This window comes from Saccostrea echinata, unplaced genomic scaffold (genome assembly GCF_033153115.1).
Source record: "Saccostrea echinata isolate AGI-Se365-2 ecotype Australia unplaced genomic scaffold, CSIRO_AGI_Sech_v1 ptg000005l, whole genome shotgun sequence".
Classification (NCBI taxonomy): domain Eukaryota; kingdom Metazoa; phylum Mollusca; class Bivalvia; order Ostreida; family Ostreidae; genus Saccostrea; species Saccostrea echinata.
This window is the reverse complement of record NW_026889754.1, coordinates 13,707,680-13,732,075: the sequence shown is the minus strand read 5'-3', so window position 1 is coordinate 13,732,075 and position 24,396 is coordinate 13,707,680. Positions and strand designations below refer to the sequence as shown.

Sequence of the window (24,396 nt, the reverse complement as noted above, 5' to 3'; positions counted from 1 at the left end):
AGGTTCCCATTGATAGATAAGAACCAGTTGCCTCAATCTTCTTCAAATTTACAACACCAAGAACTGAACAAAGATTGCATTGAAGTCAATGGTGCAATTTTTTTTAAAAATAACAAGATGTGTTTGTGAAACACTGATGCCCCCGCATGGCAACTTATAGCAAAGGTTAAATTTTTTTAAATGCAAATCAAATATGTTGATACCCAAAGTACGGTCTTGTCTCGAGGAATAAAGGTTAAAGTTTTCCAAAAGTAGGTCAAACTCCAAAGTCAAAGGGTCAAAGTTGTTGGTATCCAACGGAAGGTCTTGGTACAAGGATTACAAAAGGTCATATATGGTGGTACCCAAGAAAGGTCTTGTCATAATGAACACTTATGTCAAATATTTAAGCCTTACCCTTGACAGCGCAATAGTTATGGGCTAGGTTAAAGTTCCTATGCATGGTTGTATTTTCAGAAGTTAAAAAGTTTTTCATTCAAATGGTTTTTAGAAACTACACCCATTTTACTAGTTAAAACAGCAGCAGTACTTTTGCTGGGTAATTTTTTTTACATTAATATTAAACAAATTTAAAACTGCTTCAATAATTGGTGATATATGTACAACGCCAACATTGTGGCTTCTAAAAATATAATACAATTTCCTTAATCTTCAATTAAAACGCTTTCCTTTTGACATCTCTTGAAAATCTAATTTTTTTTCTATTTGTACATTTGTTCACCACAAATGTTAACACTAGAACTGTCTTCAACATTCTCTTTTTCTGACAACAAAACATCCATTTCTTTTTTAATGTTTTTATATATGTTTGTAAAGTGTTACACTGTACACCTTTTTCTTTTTTATTTTATTTTTTTTTACCTTTTTCTCTCTGCTGTAAAAATTCCACCTGTTTTGTTTTTAAATTTCAATTCTCTCTTTTTTCCTTTTCAAATTTCTATTCTTGTTGCTAACTTTTATTCCCCGTAAACGGTCTTTCGATGCAGAATTCTCCCTCTTTAAGTGTAAAATTGTTATTTCTTGCTCATTATTTTTGCCTGTAATACTGTCTTCTTTGGGTTTCTTAATGGTCTCCTCTTTGGTCTTCTTTTGTTTCGTTGAATTTGGTAATTGAGAATTTTTTTTCTTGCAATATGCAGCACATTTCTCTTTGTGTATTTATTCAAACGTTCCATCTCGTTGACTATTTTTTTTTTAACTTTCCAAAGTAAAGCAAATTTACTTATTTCGGAAGAAGGAACAAGAGGGGCAGTGCAAGTGTTTTTGTGAATTTTCTGTATATAACAGCACTGCCCTTATGTCGTCGTATATTTCTTTAATGTTAATATATAAAACGTCCATGGTCATAAATCAACAGGTATAGAGTGATCAAGATGTATTTGTGAAACACTGATGCCCCCGTATGGCAACTTATAGCAAAGGTTAAACTTTCTAAAATGCAATTAAAATATTTTGATACCCAAAGTAAGGTCTTGCCTCGAGGAATAAACCTATGAAATATGAAAGGCCTAAGCAGCCACCATTGAATATACATGGAAAAGTTTAAGAAATTTTTTTTCAAAAGTATGTCGAAAATCAAGGTCAAATGATCAAAATTAATGGTGCCAAAGGAAAGGCCTTCTCCCAAGAAATACACAGGTGAAATATGAAAGCCGAAGCACCAATCGTTCAAAAGTTATTGTCAAGGTTAAAGTTTTCCAAAAGTAGGTCAAACTCCAAGGTCAAAGGGTCAAAGCTGTTGTAATCCAAAGAAAGGACTTGTCACAAGGAATGCATATGTGAAGTATGAAAGCCCTAGCAGAAACCGTTCAAAAGGTATGGCCAAGGTTAAAATTTGATAAAATTTTGCAAAACTTGGTCAAACTCCCAATGTCAAGGTCAAAAAGGTCACATATAGTTGTACCCAAGGAAAGGTCTTGTCATAATGAACTCTCATGTGAAATATTAAAGCCTTACCCTTGACAGCGCAATAGTTATGGACAAGTATAAAGTTGAAAACAGACAGACAGACTGAAAGACAAACAGACAGGACAAAAACAATATACCCCCGGGATCTTTCGATACAGGGGCATAAAAATTCAAATAATAAGAATATCAATAAATACTGAAGTGAAAAAAATGCACTAAACACATAAGAAATAGAATGACAATTGAAAATGATTTTTTTTTACCAGGTGAGATTTGTAAAATTGATTTTTTTAAATTAATTAAAAACAGAGGGAGATAACTCTTACCAAAATTCAAGGTCATAAATTAGGACATATCCCACCCCTACATGCTAATAGTAATACATGGGATTTATGTCTAAATATCCCGAGTATTCAACACCTACACATCTATTATGTATTCAATTATATTGAGTATTTTGCTATTAGGATGAAATACCTTAACTTCTTCTTTGTTAATTCATCATCCAACTTCTTCAGCTACCTTCTAAATGACTGACTTTACCAAAGCTTTGCCTTATATACACTTAAACTAGTCCATTCCAAGGGTTGTCAGGTCATTCCTCTATTTGAAGTCTTCAATGCGTTTTACTGCAATGCCCCTTAACCATTATACCTATATCATAATTATGTAAACCTTGACCTACTGTTGTGGCCCCGCCCTACCCGTAGGGGTCATGATTTGAACAAACTTTAATCTACACTATCCGAGGATACTTTAATATGTATTTATATGTCTGTATATATGTTATATAGCTGTTCTTGAGAAGACGATTTTTAAAGATATTTCCTATATATTCCTATGGTAAACATTGAGCCCCCCCCCCCCCCCGGGCTGTGCCCTGCGCTTCCCTCAGGGGTCATGATTGGAACTTTAATCTTCACTACCTGAGGATACTTGTGTATTAATATGTCTAATAATGGCTAGGCTGTTCTTGAGAAGATTTTTAAAGATATCTCCTATATATTCCTATGGTAACCTTTGACCCCTTTGTTGTGGCCCTGCCCCAACCAAGGGGTCATAGTTGGAACAAACTTGAATCTACTTTACCCGAGGACACTAATCATGGCTTTGCTGTTCTTGGGAAGATTTTTAAAGATATTTCTTATATATTCCTATGTTAAACTTTGACCCCCCTGTTGTGGCCCGGCCCTACCCCCAGGGTTATGATATAAACAAATTTGAATCTAGAGTATGTAATGAAGCTTTCACACAAGTTTCATCTCTTCTTACCCAGTGGTTTTTGAGAAGATCTTTAAAAGATGCCAGCAAATTTTCACGAATTCTTAATTATTTCCCCTTGAAAGAGGGTGCAGCACTTCCTGTGAACAAACATGAATCTCCTTCACCCAAGGATGCTTTGTGGCAAGTTTGGTTGAAATCGGCCCAGTGGTTCTTGAGAAGAAGTTAAAAAAAGTTTACGACGACGACAGACACGGACAAATTTTGATCAGAAAAGATCACTTTAGCCTTTGGCTCAGGTGAGTTAAAAATAAGGAACAAATAAACTGAAATTTCAACAAAGAAAATTAACGAAAAAAAAATATACAAAATAAAATAAATCGAAAGAATGTCTTTGTTTAGTTTGCCCTGGTCCTCATCAGTAAGTACGGTAATTCTTTTGGAATAGATTGGTCCAGTTTGCCCGGTCCCTCATCAATAAGTTTGAAAATCTTTATTATACCCCCGCTCCGAAGGAGAGGGGGGTATACTGTTTTACCCTTGTCTGACTGTCTGTCTATCCGTCTGTGTGTCTGTCCGTAACAAATTTTGGTCAGTTTTCTCAGCAACTCAGAAATTTTAGCACACTCTTTGTTTAGGCATGCTATATGGTGGGAATCATTTTTGTTCGAATCCGATGTCCACTTCCTGTTAATCCGTGTGTCTATCCGTACCATACATAACAAATTTTGGTCGCAGTTTTCTCAGCAACTACTCATCGCAGTTGCTTGAAATTTTAGCACACTCTTTGTTTAGGCATGCCATATGTGGGATTCATTTTTGTCAAGATCCAATGTCAACTTCCTAATTATCACTGTGTCGCCTTGTCCAGTACTTTTGAAATGTCTTTCAATGAAACTAAATATTTATAATTAAGTTTCAAATACATAATTCGAATTATTGTCAAACTTTCACAACGTAATTGTTACTATATTAACTTTAAATCATATATAAAATGTTCCACGTGGGTCACCGCCAGGTGATATAACTCACAAACTGGTTTTAGAGATGTGTCGTACGAGCCGCCATACTTATCTCACACGCTACGGTCTCTTTCAAACGCCATAACATGGAAAAGGCTAATCACTGATACAACAGCCGCCGATAAATTCAGCACCCAAGATCCCTCATATTCCCGACAGCCATTAACGTTCTGTAAGGAGGCTTTACAGGCAAAAACCAAGCAAAAAACCCTGATGTTTTTCTAAGGGCAGGCCCCTGGTAGCACTAGACGAGCACGTCTATCGGCTGATGTTTTCCCGGGTACTACACTGTGCATGCTTTCTGCTTTCACCGTACTATTTAAAGTGAACCCCCCCCCCCCCCCCCCGAGATTGTTACCGCGAGAACCACAGGTATTTAGGAGCTCCCCTTAGGATTATTATATAAGTAACCGGGAGGGTATTTTTTAAACAATAAAATAAAGAATTTCAGTTTGTTACACTGTGGTTTCTTTAATTCAAGCTTACCGGGATATATCTTATCTACATAAAAATGGAAATAACCATTGTTAATTGACAATACGTCGTCGATATATCTAAATGTCGAAGGCCACAGCAAGTGTTTTCTTCTTTTCACTTATCAGATTTTGAACAAGTTCTGCTTCATATAAATACAAAAACAGGTCTGGCAGAAAAGCTGCAACTTACAAGGAAGCATCCTTGGGTAGCATAAATTTTAAATTGTTCAAATCATGACCCCTGGGATAGGATGGGGCAACAATACGTATAACAAGGGGGAAAATCTGGTGAAGAACAGCAGGGCCAAAGTTATTTAGGTGAGCGTTGTGGCCCATGGGCCTCTTGTTTAATTTTCTTTTTATTCCGGGAATTTGTATTAAAATTAAAGAGGTGGGTCGGGGGGACGAATAAATTTTTTTTAAAAAGATGAAAATGTTTGAGTCGGGACCAAAAAAAAAAATTTAAAATGTATTTAAAAAAAAAAAAAATACAAAACCAATGACATGGAGACCGGTCCTTCGATGAAACCGTATACATCGAGGTCCTGTGTCGCAGTAGATGCTGGCACGAAAAAGATCCCTCACTGCTCAGATTGCAGCTCTCCACCGGCAAGTGGTGGCGTCTCCATATGAGTGAAAAATTCTCGAGAGGGACGTTAAACAACACACAAACAAACAAAACCAATGAAAATCTGCAATTGTTTATTAGGATAAAACTAGATATTTGTTACAATTGTTAGTTTTTGCGCTTTTTAGCGTTTCCAGTGGGAATCCTCCCTGCAATCTGCGGACTTCATCGCAGTTGGTTACCTCTGGGTCACAACAATTGAAATGTTTGTGTTTTCCCGGTCATATACAGCTAATAAAGAATGTCGGAAAACACAATATTCATTTGATTCACTTTTTTTATACAATCAGTGAAGCATAAATTGTTAACAGATTCCTGAGTAATACTGGGTGAAGAGCAGGAGATATTTTGTCTGCATAGTATGACGTCCTGATATTGACCCTTTGCAAAGCAAGGCAACAAAGTAAAGCAGTTATTCTTTGACTCGTTCAACTACCCTCTCCTCTATTCTATTCAATTTTCTGCTTGCATAGATAACTGTTCTCTTTCCACACTCTGTACATAACATAAATCTTATAATAAGAAGTATAATTATACAATGTATAAGTATAATATTTATCAACTAATTTAACTAATGGCATTTGTTACACGGTACATGTATGTGTACTTCCAACCAAATCAGCTTTAAACTCTTTGTCTCTTTCTGATGATTCTCATGATGGTTTCATAAGAAATGTGTAAAACTCAAAGAAACAGAACCGTTTCTATAAAATAAAATCTACATGGTATTGAAGTGGATGCAGAAGAAGGGGAAAGGGCAGAGGAAAAGGCAAAAGTTCTTCCAATTCTCAGCTGTATGGTGTTGACAAAGTGCATCTAAAGGACGATGAAGGAACAACATTGTTTAAGCTTATGAAAGGTCATATCAATCACAGGCTTGGAAAGAAACCCCTAAACAAAGAGTACAATGTTCGCATTGAAAACTCTAATGCAAATTCAAATCATGCGGGAAAATTCGGTCGAGAAAGAAGTGAAATAAGTTACGGACGTAAAAAACACTACCTCCCATAGACAGCATAATAATCAAAATGGTGGATACATGCAAAACAACCCTTGCAACCATTGGTATAGTGGCCCTCAAAACCGTAGTCCTTAAAATATTAACTGGCATAAAAATCAGCTTCTGATAAGCAAAATAAATAAGCAAAAACGGTTGGTGCCCGTGTTTAGCCAACTGCTGAAAAAGAATTCGGTAAACGTTTACAATGTTTTTTATGCTACATATATGAAGTTACTGAAGAAATTGTAGTTGTGTATAAACAACCTTTTTATTTTTATGTATATGATGGTGATCTGACAAAACACGCATGTTGCCTCTTATAAAACATGTAGATTGCATTATTTTTATATTTAGAATACTAAGCATTGTAATAGTTAGATTTGACTAAAATTACTGTACCTCGATTTTTTTTTAGCTGTACATGATTTTGTATGATTTCTTAAGGTTTAGCATAAGTTGTTGGGATATTCCATGACCTGAATGTTGAAATCTTAAATACATGATTATACAAGTGTGTTCAAGATATGATATTGTAGTAAAATTCCTTTGATCGAGTTAATAATTATATCATCAGGGTTAAAATAGTCTTTGTAATCAAATGTTATCTCCTGTGTTCAGCCAATGTTTCAAACATTTAAAAGATCTAGATCTGACTAAGCAGATTTAGAAAAGTATATTGGGGGATCATTCAAGCCCGGAGTTCAGTTGATGAGAAACCGTCACAAGTAGAAGACGTGTCGCTAGGTAAGGTATTTTTGTTACTCATTTGCGGTGTCTCAAAGTACTGCAGACGGACCATTTCAGTAGCTTCAATTCTTAGGTTTCATTAGAAACTTTCAGACAATAAATTATATTAAGCGGTTGTTTGAAACACATTGTTCAGAACTGCTGGTCTGGAAGCTAGGGCCAAAAACAGAGTGTCAGACAACGGTTTTAAACGGAGATAAACCCTAGAATAGCAGTGAAGATCAGTCAGATCGTTGTGTTGTTGATTAATATTGATTGTGTTCTGTTATTTATGAAAGCCAATCAGTTAAATACGTCAAGTAACGTAAGGAAAATTATATATCTATACTTCATCCGTGCTCGAACCCACAAAACACATTACAAATTGTTGATGGCAGCGGTTGGATGAATTGATCTGAATCCACTTGTTATTAGCTCTACTGGTCAGAGACCAGAAGAGCTTATGCGATAGTAAAGTGTCCGTCGTCCGTCCGTCTGTCTGTCTGTCTGTCTGTCTGTAAACAATTTTTCAAAACGCTACTCCTCCTACAGTTTTGGTCTGATTTCAATATAACTTGGCACACAAGTAGACTACACTAAGATGCATAATTTAGTGCATCGGTTTTTGATTTCGATGAACGGTGTTGCCATGGTTACTAAAAATAGAAATTTCTGTGAAATTCCTTTAAAACGCTACTCCTCCTACAGTTGTGGTCTGATTTCAATATAACTTGGCACACAAGTAGACTACACTAAGATACATAATTTAGTGCATCGGTTTTTGATTTCGATGAACGGTGTTGCCATGGTTACTAAAAATAGAAATTTCTTTGAAATTCCTTTAAAACGCTACTCCTCCTACAGTTTTGGTCTGATTTCAATATAACTTGGCACACAAGTAGACTACACTGATACATAATTTAGTGCATCGGTTTTTGATTTCGATGAACGGTGTTGTCATGGTTACTAAAAATAGAAATTTCTGTGAAATTCCTTTACAACGTTACTCCTCCAACAGTTTTAGTCTGATTACAGTCTAATTTGGCACACAATAAGAATACACTAAGATACATAATATGTATTTCGGTTTTTGATTTCAGTGAATGGTGTTGTAATGGTTACTAAAAATAGAAATTTCTGTGAAATACTTTTAAAATGCTACTACTCCTACAGTTTTCGTTTGATTTCAATTTAATTTGGCACAGAAGTAGACTACATTAAGATACATAATTCTATTTATTGTTTCTTGTTGCAAAGTTTCAAATCAAAGTGTTACTTTTCCTTTGTTATATGTACAGACCAGTAGAGCTACAGTCTCATCAGAGACTTCTGGTTTTTATAATAAGAACAATTATTTGTTTGAAAGTTTTGTCTGAGAAACATAAGGCTTAAGTTTTAAACCATGAATGACGTTGATAAAGAAATCAAGTTATCTTAAAGAGAAAATTAAGTTCTTAAATTGAGTTCTTCTTTTCTCTCTCAGGATAATCCTGAATTTTAAATTTATTGAGATTGCCACCAAGTCTTCTCCATCTGTGGGAATCATGTTTGTCAGTTCCAAATGTTGTTGCTCTTTGACAGGCATTTGATAACACCCTTGGAGGAAACCCAAACTTGCGCCATGTGTTGCTTTGTATGGCGATGGCTGCACAACGTTTTGTTTAATTTAAGCTTTGTTTCGTTTTTAGAATGGATTCTAACCTTGTTTCAATCATTGAGTCATTGAAATCAATAATGTCTTTGTTTTCTTTAAAGTTCCTAACCAAGTCTTCACTTCCTGAAAAATGCACCTCTGCACCTTTGTGGATAAGTGCAAAATACCTCACGTCTTGATTGTCTTCGAAACGCTGCCATTTACTCAAAAACTTTCAATCTCCTACTCAATCTCTTTCTTTCCAAATCTTTCTTCTTTTTGCATGTCTGTGGGTGTCCCTGTTTTCTTTGTGACAGCTTTCCCACTTTCTTTGGTCTCATTTTTTCAACAAATTTGAATATCAGATGCTGCCAATAATACCAGTATTTAAACACACCCTTAACCAAAAAAATAAATCATCTGAATTATTATCAGTTCTCTGTTGATGTTTTGTCATTTTTCTAGAAAAAATCATGTTAAGGACAAAAAAATAGATGAATCTACATGTATAATAAACTAATTATTTGGATAATTTAGATGTCAGACTTACTAGCTGCAGGAGTTGCGACAGTGAATGTCTCATAATCTTCTTCAGTTTGTTGTGGTTGTGGATTATTATCTAAATTTTTAATTTAAAATACTCATGTTAATTTATTCAGAATTGTGTTGCAAAATACAATAAAATAAATGTTACAATGTTAATCTATTCTTATTGTTAAAAAATAACCTTTTTTAAAGCAAACCAAGAATGAGTAAATAATATTCCAGTGCTCTGCAAGGTATCAGTCAGCAACCTCTCTTCTTCACCATCAAATGTTATATCTGGTTCTAAAAAATAGGGAGGAAAAAACAAATAATATCTTAAGGACGACGGACCTTACTCAAAATTTCGCGCCACTGCACAGAAAACCGCGCATATGCCTTGACTTAATTATGTATTGCAAAACATAAAAAAAATAAACATTTTCAATTCTTTTAAAGATATTGTAACTCAAAAATATTGTAAATATTTCGATTTATATTCATTTGTTGATTTTATAAATAAGTGATTTATTTGGCCATGGTATTTTCATTGAAAATTTCCCCCAAAATGTGCCCTACACCTGAGTTTGACATGCCCCCCTGAAAAACCTAAGCAGATGACCATTTTTTTTTGGCATAATTTGCTGGGAAATTGTCTTGTTAACATTGTCCTTTAATATAAATAAAAATTCTATTGTAGTATTTTTTTCAATGATTACTCTTATACCCTTCACTGTCAATTCCCCATTACTTCCTATAGTAATTATAGATTTCCATCGCCAACTTTTGAAACGCTCCCCATTAAAAATCTACATCGATGACCATATGATGTTTTTTATTGATTTTAACTCACCAAAAGCCACTTTACTTAATATTAAATCTATTGCAGAATTGAATTAGGTCCGTCGTCGTTAAATAAAACAAGGTTTTAAAAAATACATTTGATTGGTATTTACAACTGACATATGATATAAAAAAAAATAATGATTTAAAATAATTAGAAAAAAAAACTAACCAGGGGCTGAAAACTTCAGCAAATAGAGTTCTGTGCAAATGGTTGGAATCAAGGGTACATCTGTACTTATGGACCGTTCACGGTAGCTCAGTTGGTAGAGCGCTCGCTCCGTGATCGGGAGGTCGTGAGTTCGAATCTCGGCCGCGACAGACCTAAGTCAATAAAAAATAGGTAGCAACTGTTCCTTCGCCATGCGCTCGGCACTTTGAAGTGAAAGTTGCGGGTCCTTCGGATGAGACCTTAAAAACCGAGGCCCCGTGTCACGGCAGGCGTTGGCACGATAAAGATCCCTCACTGCTTAATGGCCCTGAGTGCCGAGTAAAGGTCAAAATTTGAAGCCCTTCACCGGTATATGGTGACGTCTCTATATGAGTGAAAAATTCTCGAATGGGACGTAAAACAATATACAATCAATCTGTACTTATGGTTAGAATCAAGGGTACATCTGTACTTATGGTTAGAATCAAGGGTACATCTGTACTTATGGTTGGAATGAAGGGTACAGCTGAAGTATAGAGTTTAAATTAAATAGAGGAAAACATGCATATTTTTAAGGATGTCAATTATTATGAAATACATGAGGATACCGTGATTAATCTACGGGGCTTCATCAGGTACATTTTCCTCTGTGAGCGATTCCGTATATATAAAATAAATTAAGATTTAAAGTGACACAAATAATTCATAGCAATTAAAAGAAATTTACAGTTTTTTTGTTTTTTTTTACCAAACTACAGAAAGATAAAGAAAAACAAAACAAAATACCCATACTCTACATGTTCCATGTTATAACTGGTGACAGTCTCTCTTCATCATGCCCAGTACCAGATGCTAAATGTAATTCTTGGAAGATAAGACAAATATTAAATCTTTTCTTGCTAATTGTAGATTTTTCACAAAGATTTTGAAACATCTTAGATTTATATTACCTGTAAATATTTAAAAGTATAGAATGTAAAATTGGAATTGAAAAGAATTTACATAATAAAAAAAATTACCTTGCATATGACAAGATGTTGATTCTTGTTGAGGAAAATGACCATCACCATGATCCCTCTCACCACAAGGATCAGAGCTTGTAGCACTTGAAAATTGTCATTTTGACTGATTAGATCATACTCATCCCATAACTTGTGTATGAATAAGCAATAAGAAATTTAATATATCTGAAAATTCAAATCTGCATAGTAATTATATATTACTTTTTTTTCAAACTGAAAATATTGTTACAGTTATTAAAACACCAAGGCAAGGAACTGTTAAATTATATATACTACATTCTACAATGTCTACAGTCTGAATATACCTGCTTTAAACAAATCTAGTCCTGATCCATATCTGGCTCATTATGAAATGGAACATGCTCTTCATTATGGAAAGCCACAGGGGACCCCCAAGTCATGTTCTATATATTCATAGTAATTCAATCTTGGGCGGTCATGTTTACAATCCCGGCCAATCATGATCGGCCACACGGGACTCCCAAGTCATGTTCTATATATTCATAGTAATTCAATCTTGGGCGGTCATGTTCTATATATTCATAGTAATTCAATCTTGGGCGGTCATGTTCTATATATTCATAGTAATTCAATCTTGGGCGGTCATGTTCTATATATTCATAGTAATTCAATCTTGGGCGGTCATGTTCTATATATTCATAGTAATTCAATCGCTCATGTTATGATTGCAACTCTGACCAAGTCAGGTTTGGTTTGATAGCATAACATGGCCTTCTTATCTTTGCCGGTCATGATTTGACAACCCTGGCTTAGTCAAGATATATCCCATGTTTTACATCTTGACTAGGCCATGATTTTCTATCCCAAGATTGCATTGGCCAAGATACATTACTTCCAAACGCAGTCAAGATTTACTTCCCAAGATTTTATAGGACCGAGATTCGGCCAAGATAGCATTGCGCCAAGAAATATTACTTCCAAACGCAGTCAAGATTCACTTCCCAAGATTTCAAAAGACAAAGACTAATTTCCCAAGATTTCAAAAGATCAAGAATCGGCCAAGAATTTTTAGGATGCAGAAGCGCGGCAATAATCATATGCTTGCTTGGCCACGGGTCGAGACCCACATACAGGTAGGGATTTATTTTTTTTTTGTTGTATGTCACGAGTATATAGCTATTATTTGAAAAAATAGGGATAAAAATATATCTGTTTAATCAAAGAAAGACCGTATGCATTTCATGTTTTCCTCTTTTTGCCGCTTTCTTTGACATTAGAAACAGAAAAAAATTAATTCTCACAAGATTAATATTTACAGTTTAGATAATGCAGAAACATGCATTTATTATACATTTCACTTCATATTTTATGACATATTAGTATTGTGTGTTTAAGTTTAGTATTTAACATAAAAGTATAATAATGATTATTTGTGTAATTCTTCGATATAGAGTTACTCATTTGAAACATGCACAGTTAGATCCACCCATCTATTTCTTTGGTTTGTTAAAAGTGGCATACTTAATAAACCTGGTGACGTTTAAATAGTTGTCAAAATAGGGAGAATTTCTCCATCATGGACCATTTGGTAAGGACTTTGCCCTCTACCTGTAATAAATTCATTGCTAGTCCTGACTTTAACCCCATTTCATTTTTAACCATTAATTAACAAGACTGTTTTCTGATAAATAAGATAACATGAAGTAAGACTAAATTTTTGTTTTATTTGGCCCAACATTACTTAATGGCTTTATTTAATCATGTTACAAAACTTAAATCTATACAACTCATTTTCATGTTGACAATAATACTAGTAACAGAGATGACAAACAAGTGTTAGATCAGTAATATTGTTTTATTTAGTTACCATGGCTATAGCTTTATGTTACAGCTTTATTTATTTCTTGTGACAAAATGTAGCATTGGGTTCACAGGTACTTGGGTCGTGGTTTATAATATAAATATGTATGAACCCTCATACATATTTATATTATAAACCACGACCCAAGTACCTGTGATTGGGTTAGTTGTATCTGATTTAATGGCGACACATATAGTATATTTTCTATTATAACTATTTTATAATATACATAATGGCTGTAATTTAACTGATTTGCAGAGTGTCATTCGGTTACATTGGTTACAATCCTTACCCTAGCCCCAATGAACCAATTAATCTCAATTAACCATATTCCCAACCTAACCCCTTTCCCTAATCTAAAACACTAACTAACCCACATCCTAACTAACAGTAATCCCTAACGTTTATTTCCACCCTAACTAACCTTTATCCCAATCCAAACTTAACCTTTATCCCAAAATCAACTAACCTTTATCTCAATCCCAACTAACCTTAATCTAAATCCCAACCCTTACCCTGACCCCAAATCCTAACTAATTATAAATCCAACCTAACCCTTCTCCCAAATCCCAAACACTAAGCAAAACCATAACTAACCTTAAACTCTAATTAATCCAAACCCAATTTACTCAATACCCAGCACTGACCTAATTTTAACCCTTAGTACCTATATTTACATGTATTTCTTAACCTAAGTTTCCAGCAACAACTGTAACCTGACTTAAATACATAAGAGTTGATTAACCAATGTAACCAATGTGGTTGCAATTGGAAAGGGGTAAAAGTCGGAACTAAATGATATGTTAACTTGACTAATTTTATCAGAATGGCAAAACTTGGGCAGAAAACTGTGAGGGCGTTTGAAAATGAAGAACATTGTGACGTACGTATCACACTAGCTGATGGAACTTTCATGTGTGCACATTCATTAGTGTTGGTCATTGGTTGTCAATACTTTCATACCCGATTAAATGGAAATTGGAACAGTGGAAAAGGGAACCATGAAGTAAATTGCAGTGATTTTTCTGCAGGCCTTACACGGTCGATGATTAAGTTTCTTTACCAAACAGATATTGATCTGTCAATGGAAAATGTACAGGACATTCTACAAATTGCAGATTTCTACATCGTTCCTGATTTAAGAAAGAAGTGTGAAGAGTTTTTGCTCTGTTCAATATCATCTGAAAATGTTTTTTCCATCCTGAATATGGCTTTTACATTTAGCATAGAAAATGTTTTGTCATCTGCATTGTCATTTATTGACAATTATTTAGAAAACATTATGTCTATCAGAGAAAATGCAGACTTGTTTTGTACATTTCATAAAGATCTGTTAATTCTTTTAATCAAAAGAGACTCAATGTGCATTCATGAAGAAAAACTCTTCAAATTTGTTGTTATGTGGATGAAATCTGAAAATAGAGCTGAACCTGTTTGTTGGAATACACTTGTTCCTCACATTAGATTTGGAAGAATGTCTATTGATTTTTTCATAGAAAATATTGTTTACAAAAATGTTATAGAAAGTGATTATGCTTTGAAAATCATGTTATATATGACCTCTTTATCTACACAGAAAGATGAGATTGATCACAATACATATCGTCCAAGAAAGTGTATTTCTTTAAATGACCGTGTAGTGAATAGGTTTTTTTTCCATAGTCCGGATAGTACATGGGAATATGATGCCATTTATGGTGACCGACTAGCTTTTTCTGTAAACTCAGATGTTAGATTATCAGGAGTTATTCTCTTTGGTGCCAAAAACTGTTCATTGTGTGTCGAAATTACCCTTTTTTCAGAAGACTGTATTGTTAAATTAAAAATACGAGAGGAACTTGGAGATGTTTTTGATTTTCCTGTAATTTTTCCAAATGTTGTAGAGATAAAAAAAGAAAAAAATTTATACCATTGTCGCAAATGTTAGTGGAAGTAATGTCTTTTTTGGGGTGGATGGTGTAGAGTGTGTAAAAACAATGATTGACAGGAATACAAAGGCTGAAGTTAAGTTTTTTGACAGTGTAGGTAGCAAAACAAATACAAGAAGAGGTCAAATTAAAGGTTTAATTTTGTGCTAAATTTAAATTTTTGCTGACAGACATTTTACACGTTTAAAGTTATTAAACTTTATAAATTGTTTGGAAAATAGCTTTCAATTTGAATTCCTTGGATTATCTTAAATCTTCTATTAATAACAAAGTTAATTTGTTAAACTTTATTTATGCATATATTTTCAAATTGACTATGGTAATTTTTTATTTGCTGAACCAATTGCAATGCATTTATTAATTTAAATGCATCTAATATATCATTTGTCATTGCTATGGTTACATTGTATTAATATATTGGTCTAATGGACAAGCATTTTACTGCATATGTGATTAGATTTATAGTGATAACAGAATACAGATATTGTGTGTGACTCATAAAAAACAAATATATCATGTATATGAAATACTATTAGAGCTTGAAATGTATTCAGTTTGTCAGAGATTATGTACTTGTACTGCATAAAAGATAATAAATGTAAAACTCTTATTTTATTTCATAAGTCCCTTTTTTGGTGAAACTGGACGGGATTTTTTTTATATACAAATCGGGTTTGTTCTTTCGCAGAATTTTCTCAAAATCTATTCATAGCTCAATGTTAATGGTAAAAGTTATTTGAATATGGAACTGAGCCAAATTAAATGTAAGCAAAAAAGAATGATACTATGAAACGATGATGTGTTTAAAAAGTGTATGAATTACATTATTATGACAAACGTTGATTAAGAAAATAGATTAGATTTAACTATAAGAGTTTTTTTAGAAAGCTGCTTAGGTATTGAGAGGTAATATTAACAATTGGCACACAGTATTGTAATGTTGAATTGGGCTAATATCCAAGCAATGTTTTACAAAAGAACTAACAACTTCTGATCAAATTTATAATGATTATATTTGAGGTATGTCATCAAACGCACCCTTGGTGTTCTGCCATTTTGCCTTATTTGATGTATGTAGTATTACATGAGTTTTAAGAATTCTTTGATCAATAAAGTTTTGATTGAATAGCATGTGTAAAACTACTCCTCACAAAAAGTCAAGCAACTATCTCATAGGTATGTTTTTAAAGGAGAAATAACTTGTAATAGATGGTTTTGTTGCTATACCTTCAATTACAAGTAATTTTTCCTTTAAAAAGAATAAAAATGAGTTTGTTGCTTGACTTTTTGTGAGAGGTATAGGTTATATTTTCAGGGTTTAATTTGGTATGTGCATCATAAATGAGGACACAGAAATATGGATGAAAGTAAGTAATATTCATTTTGTAACTTGGGCACTGCAAGTATTTGCTGATGCCAATTAAGCAATCACCTTATTAGTACCCTACCGGTTTCACTGGTATAAAAATATTGTATTTTTATGATCATTATCATTATGACAGACTAGTAAATAAATGCTTGTTGTATATTTTTGTACATTTAAAAGACATCATTAGAAGTTACCACAGAAGAGGTTTATCTCACAAGGAAATTCACTTTTTACTGAAAATAAGACATGGTCAAAACTATAGGTATGTGTGTGTACATGTATATATAGCTACATGTAATTTGATTAAAAAGAAGGAAAAATAACAATTTCTTAAATAACTACAAAAACAACATCAACCCCACCCATTCTTCAAGCATACATATAAAAAGAACAGAGTTATCAACCAACCTTTTCTTAAAATTTATTCAATAGAAATTAGATTTTATAGCTAGAAGCTACCCACCCCTCCTTCCTCCAACATTGTTTGAACAGCTTAAAAGAAAGTGAAGGAATTGTATATTGAAATCAAATTCAAAATATAAGGAGACTACCGCCACCCCCTTTTTTCTTCTCCACTTCGAAAAATGATGCTACATGTTTGAATATTAAATACCAGAGTAGTTGCATCTCTTTCCTCGTGCTTTTGTATTGAATATGCACTGTGCAATGCTGCTGCTACCACTAACCTTCTAAAATAAAGGTGTGTTGGTATGTCAATGACATGCTAATTAAGGCTAAGTAATTTTAATAAAAATACATTTTTTATTCACTGAAAGGAATAAAATACTTTAAAATTCTATTTCTTCCAGTTTCCAATATCTGAAGAGAAAAGTAATGCCAAGATTAAATTTAAATTACAGAAGAGGAAATAGAAACCTGACAGATTTTGCTGAAGTATTGGATCTTATAAAGGTAAATTCAATGTACACACACATACGTGCCTGTGTGTGGAGGGAGAGAGAATATATAAATAAAAATGCATGCATAATGTGTTTGTGTGTTATTTTTACTTTCAGAATGAAGTGAAAATAAAACCAGATCGAAGTATATCTGACATGTTTTTCAGATTGAAAACAACCCATGGGTGCAATGTTCGAAGGTAAAGTAGACTTTTTTAACTATCATTATATAGTTAACACTAAGAATATTTCTCCTTGGTTACACACAGTTGCAGGTACACAGAGAATGTGGAAAAAGTGTATTAATTTTTACTTTTTTGATAGAGAATTGGTGAGGCAAATAATGAGAACACTAGACCCTGTCGGCGTGTCCCTCAGAAAGGGAAACAAACTGAAACGAAGACAGTACCTTAGTAAAGGTTTTTCATAATTATTTACCTTGAATGTAGAGTTACATGTGCAAAAAGTTATGGTTTATAATTTTTGTTCAATACATGTACTACATTTGGATTAATAAGATAATATTTTGTTGAATCCTTGTCATTGCAATTTAACAAGTCCCAATTGGCTTTGGCATATAGGTAAGTTAGCATTTTTATGACAAATTGCAAATGGATTTTTTTTTTAAACTTTTTAGCCAGTGATTCATTTTGACGTGGTGCGTCCTGCATAAAATATACACAAAATTTGCTCAGTACACATAATTTCACTGTTTGTGCATCCCATTTTAAAAATACACATGCCCATTTTTTCGCTAAGAAGTTCCTTTCTTAACCTACAAACTAGATGCCCGAAATATTCCGAATTAAAACACTCTACAAAAGCAGAAATCTCATAGGTCAACACTTAGTAATTAACCAATGAGATCCAATGATACATGACATTACCGTGTTGATGTTGATCATGATGCTACCGAATAAAACGGATAAAATTACTCTGGATCCAGGATATATTAACCAGGGTTTATGAAAAAGTAGACAAGTGGCAGTTAATAACAACAAAGAGGTTCATGCTAAAAGGAACGCTGATCCAGAACGTGCAATAAATGGCTATTGATACAGGCGATAAAGAAACAGGCGAAACTCTGAAGGGTCCCAGTGACAGCACTTTGCCTGTCTCTTAGTATGGTCATTTAAAATTTTAGTTTAGATAAGCATAGCTTGTTTGATATTCATGTTCTATGTAAAATAAATATGGACTTGTTGTTTTCGGCTTGGGACTCATAATTATGGTTAAAAGGGGGCCTTTGGACTCCTGAAGACAATTTTCAAAATGAATCTCTGTTATTAAAGTTGTTAAATCAAATTTAATTCATTTTAGTATTTTATTTTCATGCATTATGATACATGTAAAGTACTGTGGCACATGAGCAACATATACACGTGTAATGTAAATATATAAATATATTTAGTTTCTATGCTTTGAAACCAGTCATTGCAATGTACGTATATTTCAAATACATTGGTGAAGTCTGCTGATCAATGAATGCCAGTAAACAGCAGAATGAATCATTTATGGTGTATATAGATTTTTAAATTAAAAACTGTATGATATTTAGTATCTTTTTTAATAATTGTAGATCAGTATGATAAATTGAGCCCTTTTGGGATATATATCAGTGGATGCATTGATGGGTAGGTAAACATAAAATGTTGGGAATTTATTAATTATACTTTTTACTATGTCCCTAGAGATGTAGGCGCATTTGATAGCGTTGACAGATTTAGCCCCGGGTTCGAGTCTAGTCTGTCACTATTGCGGTTACGTTGGGCAAGTTACTTTACTAGTGCACTCTCTCCACCCAGAGGTGAATATGGTAATGCAAAAGCTTACAAATCTTACATGTTCCATTGTAATTTTAGGTTTTCCCGCTATGTGCTTTGGGTGGAAGCTGGTGTCAGCAATAAAAACCCCAAAAAGATTGCAGGGTACTTTTTGAAGACTTTGGAGAATGTTAAAGGTACATGTAATTCAGTGCAAAGATTTGGAAGAGTTGGTTTGTTAAATGAACATATTGAAGACAATATCTCATTTGATTTCTGGAGTTAAAGCAAGATGGCTTGTTTTCTGTAATATTTTTTTACCTTTTGCATCTATTAATGTTGATGTATATACATATTGAATACTGATTTGTAGGATTTCCACATATTATTCGAGGAGATGCAGGTCAGTTTTTTTTTAAAACCATACAGTGTGATTTTTAAAAAAAAAAAAAGAGAGAGAGAGGAATAAATCATGTTATTGATTTGTCAGGCTAGTAATAACATAGATACCCCTGCAAATAAATCTAAAGGAGGTATGCTGGAATCATCCAGTTCGTCTCTAAGGACAAATTTTTCCCCCATCCTATAGATTTTTTTCCTACTGCATAGAATAGTATGAAAATTTGTGCATTTTTGGAAAACCATTTGAATATGTGAACCTGCAATTTTTAAATGAGTTTTCCAAAAGAAAAGTCCTGTTATTAAAATGGTGAAAATTATGGGTGGGCTGCTGTCAAACAGGTACAATCCTCCACTCCCACCCCATCAACATTTTCATTAAAAAAAAAGTGTTTTTTAAACAACGAATAATAAAAGTGGGGTAACATAAGAGTCTCAGATTAGCATTAAGACTTCAACATGAAGCTTTAAATGAAAACATAAGACTGACATATCAATCTAAGAGCTATGGTACTTGGGTGACCATCAAGACCTGTGGGCATCTTGTTAAGTTAAAGGGTGTGCATTAACCTTGAACCTTTCAAGGTCAGATGTGAATGTCCTATTAGAATTACTGTAAACCAACTTTTATTCGCGACGACTTTATTTCGCGATTTACCAGGGGTAAACAAGTTCGCGACGATTAATTTTCGCGATCACGCCTATTTAGGTTCTCTTGTTAATAAACACATAGACCATAATGACCGGTTCGCGGTGAGAAATATTCGCGATGACGAGGGTCTCGCAAACTTCGCGAAAATTTCTCGCACGCGAATAAAAGTTGGCTTGCAGTATGTCAAAAAAACCAAAAAAAAAACTCTGGTCAGGAGCATACCTTCTTAAATCTTAATCTAAGTTATACTGCAACCACTGGTTGCCTGTGGTCAAGGTTGTGTGATTAATGAGATTGAATTAAAAGTTCTATGCCAACTGAAAATATTTCTAAGGTGAAAGCAAATTCTCTGAAAAACTTTTCATCCTTATGTCCATTTTTTTATCCAGTCCTTTTGAGACGACTATCTCAATTATGTCTAGTTTATAAACTAATGATTTGTTATTCTCTGGTCTTGATACTTCAACTTTAAAAAAATTAAATAATAGTTGAGCTTGGGTGAAATTGATTACCCATTATAGAAGATAACATGCTTTTGAAACTAATTTTATTGTGAGATTTCGGCCTTCATCTTTTGAGGGTAATTTTTTTGTACCCTAGAATTCTTTTTATTGATTTTATGTGTAAACTACCTTTTTGTTTCTTTATATCCCTGTTTGAAATACCCACATATTTTTTAAGGAACAGAGAATGGGACAGTAGCTGCCATTCAAAACTTCTTGAGAGAAGATGATGATGACTGCTTCAGCAAGAAATCCTTCCTCTATGGAAAATCCACTCATAATCAAGGAATGTTTATTATTAACTATTACCTAATTTACCACAGGTCGTGTCATTGTGTCATATGTGAAGTTGTTCAAACCCATCCCAATATTAGTGGTTATTGACTGATTTAAAAGCACTGCCCTTTCACTTTGAATTTTGACTGAATGACTGTATATTAAATCTGCAACCTAGCTTCTAAATTTTAATGTTTTTTATTGAAGAGGATAGAGAGATGGTGGGGAATTTTGAGAAGAAAATGCACAGATCAATGGATTCATCATTTTAAGGTTAGAAAAATACAAGTATTTTTTCCATCCTTTAAGTAAAGTACATAAGCCGAACACTGTTCATTCTGTGAGAGAAAACTGATCAAGGCCTGTAGGGCCGAGATTACTTCTTTCTCTCACAGAATGGACAGCTTGAGGCTAATATCCAACTTAAAACATTACCTTCATTGTTTTAAGAATGGACACAATCAAGTTAACCTGCAGTTGACAATGCTGATAAATATATTTCTTAACTTTGAACAATAAAACCAGTGTTGCATAGAACTTTCTGTTGTTCACCTAATGGATATGCAGGAGGTTTATATAGCTGTGCTGTAAAAATTTCATATTCATTCACTCTTCTACTAAGCAACACCATCTCATTCTTTATTGGGGAGAGCATTTCTTATTTAACAATATTTAAGGATGTAAAAGATGGACTGCATATATTAACACTGTGATAATCTGGATATGGAGGGTGGGAATGTTGTGCCAACTTTTGATATGACTTAAATTACAATATCATTTGATGAAATGATTAAGCCAACCAAAACAAAGAATGCATTGACCGACTCAGATGCAGAAATTTTTCAAGGGGTGTGGAGGAGGTTGACGGTCAAGGTTTAGTTTTATGAACCTTTTTCCTATGTAGTTCGGATGATCAAGAATTAACTTTTAGATTGTGAAGAATATGATTTTTAATGTAGTGCAGTGCAATTTGTTATAGTGTATGTTCTGATCATATCTGATGTGATTTGTGGTTACCAGTTATTAATATGATAAAATGCATTAATTATACCCCCGCTCTGAAGGAGAAGGGGGTATACTGTTTTACCCTTGTGTGTCTGTCTGTCTGGCTGTCCATAACAAAAATTTTTGTCGTATTTTTCTCAGCAACTATTCATTGCAGGTGCTTAAAATTTTAACACACTATTTGTTTAGGAATTCTATACACTTGGATATATTTTTGTACACATTTTTTGGAGGTCAACTTCCTGTTTAAGTCCACTTTGCTTATTTTGTATATTCACATTAGAGCGGTGGTATTACTAGTGAGCATTGGCTCACAGATATCTTGTTTTGATTCCTGATTGTGAAAAATGGAGTAGATGTATATCATACTGGATAATATATACTAAATATAAAAGCTAAAAATAAACAAAGGATTGGGTAAAAAAAATGGTTTAAGATGGGTATTCAAGTTTAGGCAATATTGTTCTGCTTTTCTATTTATTTTTCTTATGGTTTTCAGGAATTAGAAAAAGATGGTCATTTTACAATTGGTGATGCTCTTCATATGTAAGTTTGCTTTTTACTTAGAAATAACCAACAGATTAAATAGGCTAACTATTCAATCATTAATAGAATAAAAAAAAAAATTGGCCTCTGTAGCTATAAAGGTATAGACAATTCAAAATTCCTCGGACTCTTGAACTACTCCCCCATGTGAATGAATCTAAAATAATAAAGGCAAGGTAACAGTCATAGGACTCTAAGATAAGGGTTTAGAACTCAAAATGAAGCTGAAAATGCAAACATGAGACTCTGACATGTCAATCTAAGGGTTATGGGACTCAAGTGACTCTCAAGGCCTCTTGTTGTTTATATTTTCTGTTGTCTTTGCTTTGTCAGTTGCTACCGGTTTGTCAGTATATCACACAAATATGTGTGGTTTAAATTCAATATCAAAAGTATCAAAAGCTAATGAACCAATCAGATCCATGTTTGAGGCCAAGAAACTAATATCAAGTTTCATTTCAGAACTTTAGTTCAGTACTGGTACATGCAGATTATCAGAGAAGAATTGGAAGAAGTGAAATTTGCCTGGAATAACCACAGAATCAGGAAACAAAAATCAGGTGATATTGTTCCTGGGATACCTGAGCTCCTTTATCATGTTCCTGAAATGTTAGGTCAGTTTACTTGTTTTGATTCTGGAATCATTTACAAAGTGATCAAATTTCGGTTCACATATTTTTTTTGCTGAAAGTAAAAATAGGTTTGTATTTGAAAGTTCTTTAGATTCAATTTTTTATATGTAACTCTTGTGGACACTGTTAAAGACTACAATGCTGGATCAACAGACTTTTGTACATTTGTTAACTGATTTTTTTTCTCATAGAAAATTGTGTATAAATGAACTTAAAATCAAGAAATTTCATCATAAGTTGCTTACGAGGAACTGTGTTACAAAAAAAAGCTTTATACCAGACATTTCCCCATTCCTCTTGTGTTAAAGTAGCATGTACATGTATATATCTATAGTAACAATTAAAGAAAGTTAAAATTTTGGTCCCTGTCAGAGTATCTTTTAGTTAAAAATTTGTTGGAATTAAAAATGCATGAAATTTAAAGTCTCTTTTTAAAAGATCATTTAATATGTTGACATACATGTATATATAACCTCTTAACCCCATCTTTCCAAGTCAAGAGTTTCTGATCTGCTCCTCTCTACATAAACCCTTGATCGAATAGGCAGTTCGTCTCAAATTTATTTGACAATGATTCAACATTGATCAATGCACAATTAACATCATTATTGAAACCACGTTTCTTATTGGATCATGCAAACTTGTATGACACCAACCAGCGTGCGAGGTTTCTAACCCAGCCAAACACTGCCTATTCGGTCAAGGGTTTATGTAGAGCGGAGCGGATCAGAAAGTCTTGACTTTGAAAGATGCTTAACCCACAAGAAAATGACTTGTTTCGCTTTGTAATACTTTTATAAGAGAAAAAGATTGCAATTGTTTACCTATGTCCTATGAAACACATCGTTTAAGAACAACAAGGTCACAAATGATTTAATATATACAAAGTATTTTCCTATGAAAATGTAAGAATTTTTCCAAAGGAATTTTATATTGAAAACTGAAAAACATGTTTAGTTAATTGTGTATGATGTTTTATTTCATTTTTTATTTCAGACAATCCACAGTGCCAAAATTATCTTCATTATATCGATGTTAATGATGAGCGGTTTCATTTTCTGAAATCTCAATGCTGCTTTCAAAATGACTTGGATGATGACATTAAGGAAGCTTTTGACATCATCTCAGACTATTACCGTCCTTCAACAATATTAGAAGCCAGAACTATGTATATTGCACTCAAAGATGTATTGGAACACCAAATATATCATTAATTTTTTTGCTTTTTTTTTTCGGGTATTTTATATCCTATTCTTATAATTAATAATATATTCTATAAATTCTGGGTTGTGTATGTTTAATTATGAACATCTGTTTGTACACATCAAGTACATGTACATTGTACATCATCAGGAAACATATTATACGGGATGGGAATTGTAAAACATGTACAAATGAAAAAAAAAAACAATAAAAAAAATATCAATGCATTGAATTTTAATTTATATTA

The 24,396-nt window shown here is 33.4% G+C and overlaps 1 long non-coding RNA gene across 1 annotated transcript; it reads left to right on the top strand.

Annotated features, from left to right (window-relative positions):
- The first annotated feature begins 17,728 nt into the window (after nt 1-17,728).
- LOC133180075 (uncharacterized) lies at nt 17,729-20,777 on the top strand. The gene is made up of 5 exons (XR_009720269.1): nt 17,729-17,751; nt 18,750-18,804; nt 19,033-19,130; nt 19,307-19,336; nt 20,666-20,777. It is a non-coding gene; the product is annotated as an uncharacterized LOC133180075 (long non-coding RNA).
- Nucleotides 20,778-24,396: the final 3,619 nt, after the last annotated feature.